Genomic DNA, 9,538 nt, shown 5'->3' with positions numbered 1-9,538 from the left:
TCAACCAAGGATTGAACAGAGACCGGGAGTGGCTGACCCATTACAAAAGCAGTTTCTCTGCTCTTAATGTTCACACCTCCACATTACAGCTGACAATGGGCCACATCCCCCCGGATGAACTGACTTCTTTTCTCCTCTCTTGATGTTCCATCTCCACATTAACTGCCGATAATGGGCCACATCCACCCTGACTGAATAGACCCTGTCAGCTGTGGCCCTCCCTTTACTGAGACCCACTCTTTAAATCCTCCTCTGAAACACCCCCATTCATGTATCTGATGAAGCGGGTGTTTGCCCACGAAAGCTTATGCTCCAAAATCTCTGTTAGTCTATAAGGTGCTACAGGACTTCTTGTTCTTTTTGAAGATACAGACTAACACGGCTACCTCTCTGATCATTGCAATTTCCATATTCCTTGTCTGTAAACAAATGTGAAGCCCAATGGCAGAATGTGTCTCTCATGCCCCTCTGGGACTGGCCCACATACGGGATGACAGCCTACCAGTGGTGCTGGTTTTGTCTTTGCCTTTCTGCCCTCATCCCTGTGGTGTGAGCCGTGGTAGAACCTTGGGGAATAGGAGAAGGCCAAGCAGCGGTGGGGCCACAGTTGAGATGCTGGGGCTGACAGAAGATTAATCCAGCCCTGTGAAAAACTAGGGCACGCCTGAAATGGAACAGGAGTGCCGGGCAGCATTCCCTGTAAACTGAGCCTGGGACAGACACTAAGGAAAGAGTCAAACGCCACTCAGAGCATCCCCAGCTGGCAGTGGTGGTGTTTCTACTGGTGGTGCTCATCTGCTCGTGCTTTGGTGCACATAACAAAATTTATTCTGAACATAGATAGAAAAGAGAGAAAACCCTGGAGCTGGTCTCACTTGCATGCCAGGGGCCAGTTTTCCTATTCCATAAGTGTTTTGCCTCATCAATGTTTTCTTTACCATTTTAGCATGCACTAAGCAGTGTGAGTCCCACAGATTGGAGCTCTAATTTTGTTGAATAGGATTTGTTTTCTTTTTTCTCCAGACTAACAACTGATAACAGGTGATATATGGAGCAGACTTCAGAGCCTTTTCATGAAAGAGAGGGTAGCACATATGTTTATGGCATTTGAATGAGATTTCCTATTTTTTGCCATCATTCATCAGTACTGTGCATTCTCAGACATACTCCATAAAAGCTATTTAACTTCTAAAAGCTTTTCAGGGTTAAGTATAGTCTTGTTAAGAATAAATAAAAAAAAACACATCTTAGTCAGTGGCAGTAGAGTTTAGGCAATCACAACTTTTGAAAGCTGCTAGGTTCTTCTTTTGGTTTCCGGCACAATATGCACAGACGGGGAATATGCAATAGAGCTCTTTTAAAGTGGCTGTGGGTAGCAGAGCCATCCACTTACATCTTCAGTAGATTGTCATGGTAAGTGGCATCCAAAACACAATAGTAACAGTGAAGATAAATTAAAATACAACACCACATTTTGCCTTTCTTCATTTTCCAGTGTTTTAGCTGCTACAGAGCTGCAATGGCTGGAATGCAAGAAGGTTGGCTGATGATATTCAGACAAAGAAAACAATTGTTTTGGTATTGATTTTCGTCCCATAGAACTTGCAGTGAAACCATCACCAATGCTTTAATGTGGTCGTGTTCTTAATTTGACTGTCTATTGCTGACCGGCTAACAGTATGTATACATAGGGATACTCAGGAACATGTGAATTTAAAGTACATTAAGGGCTTGTCTATACTACCTCCCTCCTTCGAAGGGAGGATGGTAAGTATTGGGAGTTTATTAATGAAGTGCTGCACTGCACATGCAGCACTTCATTAAGCAAACTCCACCCCCCACGGCAACTCCGAAGTGTTAAACTTCGAAGTGCCAGCTCACGTGTAGCTGTGGCTAACCCGCCGGTACTTCAAAGTGCCCGGGGTACTTCAAAGCCCCTTTATGCCTCAAAATTTAAACTTCAAAGTGCCGCTTGAAAGAGAAATGCAAATGAGGGAAATCAAAAATGCAAATGAGGCACTGATTTACATATCTCCTGCTTCGTTTTGCGTAATCTCTTTTCAGAAGAGCTTCTTTTGAAAGAAAAAAAGCAATGTAGATTGGGCTCTTTCGAAAATAAACCCCATCTTTGAAAGAATCCTTCTTCCTATTTTGTTTCAGGAAGCAGGGTTCTTTCAAAGACGGGGTGTATTTTCAAGACAGCCCCATCTACATTGCTTTCTTTCTTTCAAAAAAAGCTCTTCTGAAAAGAGATTGTGCAAATGAAGCATGAGATATGTAAATTGATGCCTCATTTGCATTTCCAATTTCCCTCATTTGCATTCCTCTTTCGAAAGAGGAATGCAAACGTAGACACAGCCATAAGATGTACAAACCTCACACTACAGAACAAGAGTAGGTGTTACAGATTAGGATTCTCAGCAGCAGTAGCCTAGTTCTGATCCCCTTCCTATCAGTAAGTAAGATTGCAAAATTGGTCCAGTTCTGTTCAGTCTCTTCTATGCAGCAATTGCTTGATGACTCTACCAAAGACTTGAATCCAATCCTCTGGAAAATTATTCAGCCTGAGCAGGCAGTAATCTTCCATGTCTTTGAGGCAGTTCTTTATGAGCTGCAGTATGCTAATACCTGTACTCAAGAGGTGTGTATTCAAGGAAAGATACAATTGATTATGGACAGATTTGCAGGAGCTGCAAGAAGGCTAAGAATCAATCTAAAAATTACAGAAGTCATGTATCGACCTGCACCAAGGAAACCCTACCTGAAACCAAAAGCACAGTCGGCAACACACAGCTGAACGCTGATACAGATTTCTGCTATATTGGCAGCATATTGTCAAGTGTTGCTGCTCCAGACAAGTTGACAGGTTGCATGAATAAAGGCAGCTCAACATTTGGCAGCAGTCTGGCAGAGTGTGTGCCAGCAACATGTTATGAAGCTTCAAACAAAGCTAACTGTCTGTAAAGTTGTTGTGTTGTCCAATTTATTATGTGAATGTGCCACCTGAATCTGGTACAAGCATCACAGAAAACTTCTACATAAATTCCATTTATGACATCTGCGTGCCATAAACCACATCAGATGGAACACAGTCACTGGAAGACATGCTCACCCCATCACAGTTATGCTGGGCTGGTCTTGTGTTGGGGATGGATTAGGTCATCAGATGTTGGCTGCAGGTCTGTGTGTTCTCTCTATGCTGTCCCAGCTCTGCACAGATAGTTTGCACAGCAGATCCAGAGGTGAAAGTAAGCTGGCACGCCCTGGTGTGCTGCTCTGGCAAGGAAGAGCCAGCCAGCTGGGGCACTCAGCTACTCCAGGAGATGTGGCATAGTCCTAGCTGGGGTGCCAGGGCTTCCTGCTAAGCAGCAGACAAGCAGGTTAAAAGGTCTGGCTGGAGGTATGTGCCCCCACTAGTCTGGGAGTGCCCCAGCCCCAAACCCCCAAGGGAGCCATATGGGGAGCAGAGGAGGGGGATAGAAGGTCTTCCCCCCACCAGATTCATACAGCGAGGGGCACCGGGCATTGGCCACTGTTGGAAGACAGGATACTAGGCTCGATGGACCTATGGTTTGACCCGGTATGGCTGTTCTTATGTTCTTGCTCTTCTCATTCCCCTGAGAGTGAGAGCAAAGCACACGGCATGTGTGCATTCCTCTCTCTCCCGGGTGGAGAAGGATGGAGATGGCAGGGGGAGGGGAGAGAGTGACCCATGCTGTGATTCTCCCATTCACTCCCTGAGAGTGATGAAAGCAGGGCTGCCAACCCACAGAAATTTCATTTACGGCACAAACAAAATGGGGAAAACATACAGACAGACACATTTTTTTTCAGACATAATTTTTATATTATATTAAGGCAAGATAAATGGCCAAAAGTGAAAAGTAATCATCATTCATACATCGCAAGAACAACATGCTCTTTACCTCACTTTCTTTTAGTTACTCATGGTCCTGGAAGTTTAATCATCATGGATGCTTTAGTTCTGCAAGTGAAATCTTTGGAAATTTTGGAATCAGGAAACCAATCAGCAACATTATCCGAGATTTCATCCATCCAACTCAGTCGTAGGTTTTGTCTGGCTAAGACGGTTGCTACTTTTAGTTCACATTCTGTGACCATTTTCTGGTGATCAGTTGTTGTTGTGTTTACTTTAGCAACAAAACTTATAATTCCAGGCCTAGATCTCCTGGCAGATATTATGCTCTGGTGCTTACCACTTGCAGCATGGCTGTGAACATCTCTCACTCCAGCAGAAGGTATACTGAACACCTTTTTACACCAGCTGCATTTGGTGCTGTGCTTGTTTTCGCTGTCTATGCAAATCCATTCTTTGAACTCACTGTCTGCTACCCATTTGGATTTAAACATGCATCTTCTACCTTTTGATTTCTCAGTAACTGGTTCTTCATAAGGTGATAGTTTACCTGAGCCACCCCATGCCAGGCAGAGGTGGCCAAGCAGCACCTCCAGCTGAAGGAGAAAGATCTGGCCTGGCAGCAGGCAGCCTTTGGGAAACTGATGGGCACCCTGAGGGATGTGGAGGCCACCATCTGGGAGCTCCTGGCCGAGCTTGCCCCCTCCACCGAGTCTGACCTTGCTGAGGCCCTCCCATGTCTATACTTCTCCATCCTCCCTGCCCCATCCCAGCCACATCAGGGACCCCAAACCAGGGCTGGGAGGGGATTCCCGGGCTGACAAATCTCTAGGCCCTACACCCCTGCCCTGGGCTAATGCCTGCCCAGTTGAGGTGCCCCAGTCCCTCCCAGCTGAGGTGCACCCAGTCTCCTACTCCCAATGTACATAGTAAACCCCCTGTCCCCATACATAGTTGTTATTTACATTCTGTACAAATTCACACATTCCTTCATCAAGTAAAAGAGTTTATTTGTTTCCCATCCCTGTGTGCTGTGTGCAATGGGGAGGGCAGTGAGGGCTGGTTGTGTGTGTGGGCGGCGGGGGGCTGATGGTGGGAGTGAGTGTGAGGAGGGACAGTGGGGGATGGCTAGGGGGTAGTTAGTGGGGCTCACGAGCAAAGTGCTCACAGAGAGCCTCCTGGATGCAGACCCAATCCTGGTGGGCCTGATGGCTAGGGCCAGCGGCTGGCCGTTTGCATTCAGGAATGGACTCAGCTGCCCACCCCAGTGGAATGCTTTGCCCTTGCTCTCCATGATATTGTGGAGGGCACAGCAGGTGCTCACCACTGGGGGGATGTTCCACAGTCCCACCTCAAGACACGCCAGGGGGCAGCAGAACCGGCCTTTCAAACACCAAAGGCCTGCTCGGCTGTGTTGCGGGAGTGGTTCAGCCTGGCATTGGCCAGCAGCCAGACCTCCTGTGTGGGGTCGGGGTGGCCAGTATAGGGCCACATAAGCCAGAGCTGGAGGGGGTAGGCAGCATCTGCAACCATGCACAGGAGCACAGTGGTGTCCCGAAGTGGGAACTCCGGCTGGGCTATGAGGGTCCTCGCCTCCATGCACTGGGAGCGGCCGGAGTTTCTGAACAAGCATACATCATGCATGTGGCCTGCCCAGCCGACATGCACATCCATAAAGAAGCCCCTGTGGTCCACCAGGGCTGTCACACCATGGAGTGGTAGCCCTTTCTGTTACCATAGTGGCCCGTGCTGTGTTCCATGGCGTGAATCAGGATATGGGTCCTGTCCAGGGTGCCAAAGCAGTTTGGGAACCCAAGCACTGTGAAGCTGGTGACAGCCACATCTGGGTCACCCACACGGACTAGCCTCTGCAGGAGCCTGGCGTAAATGGCCCAGACAACCTGCATGGGATGGAGGGCACGTGCAGTGGTGAGGGCATGATGGGCTGTGCCCAGCCCCAGTCCCCCCATGTCCCCTCCCAGCTCCCGGCCCCCAAGCCCTTTCCCGGCCCCAGTCTCTAATGGTCCCTCTTTCCCAGGGGCCCCCTCCACTCTCCCCATGAAGAGTGTACAGCCCAAGCATGTCTTATTTCCATGAGGATGGCCCCGATGGTGGCCTTGCCCATCCCAAACTGATGCCCAACAGAGTGATAGCTGTGCCCAGATTCCAGATGGCTGTGGCTACTCTCTTTTTTGAGAGGGAGGGCAGGCCGCATCCTGGTGTTCTGGTGTCTGAGGTGAACCACTGCACAGCTCCAAGAAGGTCTGCTTGCTCATACAAAAGTTCTGCAGCTACCTCCCACTCCACCATTACCAGCCGCTCCTGTGAGCCGGAACTACTGGGGGAGTGCTGGCAGGGTCCTGGGGTTCCATGGCCCTGGCAGGGGGTCACACCCCCCAGAGGAGGTCGAGGGCGGCCACGATTGCCATGGCCAGCAGGGCAACTGCAGTGTTCATGATGGCCACCGTGAGTTGCTGTTGTGAGTCTATCTGGCTGTGCAAAAGCAGTCCAGTCCATGCACTGTCTCTGTGGGGTTGTGGCAAGGGTGCTTGGGAGGGGCCCTTTAAGGAAGCAGCCGGCTGTGGATCCAGAAGGTCTTGTCTGCCATGCCACCCTGTCTGTGGCATTTCCTAGCCCTTTCTTTTGAAAGGGGTCTTGTGGCAGTGTGGATGCTCTCTTCTGAAAGAGCGCCTTGCCCTTTCGAAAGGATGGATCGGAGGTGCCAGCCACTGCTCGTGTGTGGATGCTCTATTTTGAAAGGCGATCTTTCGAACCATGAATTTCGAATGAGTGCCTTTAGAACTCACACTGTAGTTTAGATGTAGCTTATGATTGGTCTTTATAAGCCCTTTCCTCATGGGTGAGGGCTCTGTGCAGGCTCCCTCCAGCCTGCTTTAACCTACACTGGCCAGAGTAGGGCCGCTGCTCCACTATATATTTAAAAGACATAATAAGATCATCACTATAACCTTTAGTCATAAAGGACAAAAACACTCCCATGCTCATTTAGTACTTACAGAAAACAACCCTGTAGAACTAAATAACCTTCCACGAGCCTCCGAGCCTGTCTGTAAATGTCAGGGAGGAGAGGCATCATACAGATGGTCTTACTCCAAGGACGTAGGTCACATGGTGCCATCAGTGCCTGATAAATTGGCATTTGTTGTCAACGATATGGCTGAGTTATCCATTTTTCTGTCAGTGATATTTAACCTTTTTGGCTCATTGTCCTGTCAAGCTTTTCTGAAAAGTTCATCCCTAAGCATTTCTGAGGCTGTCCAGACACTAGGCAACATGAGGGTAAGATGGTGGAAGACAATAATAGTACTGCTGTTGTGGAGATTGAGAAAGGTGGACAGGCTTCCAGTGAAATCTGGGTGTTTCTCACTCGCCTCAGTTGAATATAGGGATTAGATATCCTTCATTTATTGCATTTATCCTTCACCTCCTGGACCTCAATGTTCACAGACTATATCCTGATTACACCCCTCATCTTCCCACCTAGGGAAGCTAGGGTGCAGGCTCAGAGACTTCAGGCAGCTGCTTCACACACTCCTCCCTCTCTTGTGGGCAATGTGCCTTCCTGGAAGCCTCATCTCTTTTTTTTTTTTTCCAAACAGCTACATGCCTGTCATCATGACAGCCACGGTGTTCAAGGCTGCCGCACCAGGGCGTGACTGCAGAGTCCCTGTTGTTGGGAAGACTGCTGTGTAACATCAAACACCAATCAGCTCCTCATCCCCGTATTGCTGGCCTGCCTGCCTGCCCGCCTGGGTCCTGCCATGCCATCAGAGGGTCCTTCTTAAGAAATTCCAGACTGTGCAAGGCCTCTGTGCAACAATCAGTACTGCTGGGGGTCCTTGAGCCACTTGAAGCTGCAGCAGCAGCAGCACGTATCGAATAACGATACATTGCTGGAGAGTGGACTCCGGGAGCGCCACGTGGCCACTGAGAACACTGTTGCTTGGCTTGGCAAATACGCAAATGTTAAATAAATAAACGAACCATTTCATGGCCCTTGTGTTTCTGCAGGAGAGATCTCCCTCTGTGTCCTCTTCTCAGTAACCCCACCATGATAAGGCATGACACTGGCTCAGCACACTGGGGCTACACTTACATTTGTATCCCGAAATAGAAACCCCGCACCTAAACACCATGCTCAAAACAGCCCTGCTATTTCAAGAGCAATGTTTCATTACCCCTACCCTCGTTGTAAGAGGGGCAGGGGGAAGTTTGAAATAGGCACTTATTTCAAACTTTGGTGCCATTTGGAAGGCATGGAGGTTTTTTTTTTTTTTTTTTTTTTTTAAGGAGAAAAAGCTTTTGTTTAATTGTAAATCTGGAACGCTCTGGTGAAGGAGGCAGATTCAAACCGGAGAGGACACAATGTGATGGAAGCCATGAGTTGGCTCAGGGGCTGTCACATAGCAAACAGGATGAGGAATGCCACCATCAAACAGAAGAGTCCCATGGCCTCAGACAGGGCAAAGCCCAGGATGGCATAGGAGAAGAGTTGCTGCTTGAGAGAAGGATTCCTGGCATAGCCAATGATCAAGCTGCCAAATACTGTCCCGATACCTGCTCCTGAACCAGCCACCCCAACAGTGGCAGCACCTGCACCAATGAACTTCACAGCAGTATCAATATCCCTAGAGGTAGCACTTGTTTGGAACTCTCAGTGAACCAGTTGTAGATGAGAAGCGCCAGAGGGCTGTACAATCTGAGTCTCAGGCCTGTTCAGTACAGATATGGAAACCGACCTTGCCAGAGCCCTAGAACAGCAGTGGAATGGGGCTGGCGAAGCCAGGAGAGCCACAGGTGTCTGCATTTTGAATGATCTACGAGCAGTACCTTGAAATAACTTACGCACTTTGTGCAACGCAAATTGCATAAGTTGTTTTGAGATACAGCTACACTGTAGCCCTAGCCTGCTAGTTAATCCTATGTTCCTGCAGGGAGAGCTGCTGAAGCTGATGGCTGTATTCTGAATGAAACAGGACACAGCAAGTAAGTCTACTTTTACCCCTTGTCCCCTCTTTGTTTGTGATGAGGATTCTGTATCATGAATAATGACAGTCTCTGTTTTTCATATATTGGTTGGGGAATACACGAAAGCAGGCGTGTCCAACCCGCGGGCTGCGGGCCGCATGCAGCCCTGGACAGCTAGTAATGCGGACCCACAAGATCATAAACTTTTAATATTATTATGTGATTTATATATATTAACTATATTATATATTTTATATGCGGCCCAAGACAATTCCTCTTCACTCAGTGCGGCCCAGGCAAGCCAAAAGGTTGGACACCCATGCACTAAAGAATAATTATAAATACTCTTGCTTTTTTTTTTTTCTGTTTTACATTATGACCCATTCCTGCTCTACTGATTGAAGGGGAAACTATAGCGAGGATATAAGGATATGCAAAGAACAGTTTTAGTGACATAAGTCAAAATGCCATGCTGAAATATTTAAACTACAAGCAAAGCAGCAAAAGGCAGAAATATCTGTTAGTGTTCATACAGCAAAATCTTATTGTGGGGCAAACCCTTCCAAATCAAAGATTGTGACAATGGTATAATAATTTCATATTTGCCAGAATCATTGTATACATGATATACAAGATACAGTCTTTACCACAAAGGGTTGGAGAACCAGTCCC

General features: G+C 47.9%; 1 pseudogene; it reads right to left on the bottom strand.

Moving 5' to 3' along the window:
* Positions 1–8,208: 8,208 nt before the first annotated feature.
* LOC142006832 (ATP synthase F(0) complex subunit C1, mitochondrial pseudogene) lies at positions 8,209–8,705 on the bottom strand (annotated as a pseudogene).
* Positions 8,706–9,538: the final 833 nt, after the last annotated feature.

Source organism: Carettochelys insculpta, chromosome 1 (assembly GCF_033958435.1).
Source record: "Carettochelys insculpta isolate YL-2023 chromosome 1, ASM3395843v1, whole genome shotgun sequence".
Classification (NCBI taxonomy): domain Eukaryota; kingdom Metazoa; phylum Chordata; order Testudines; family Carettochelyidae; genus Carettochelys; species Carettochelys insculpta.
Note: the sequence above shows the minus strand (reverse complement) of the source record. Positions and strands in the feature narration are given on the sequence as shown.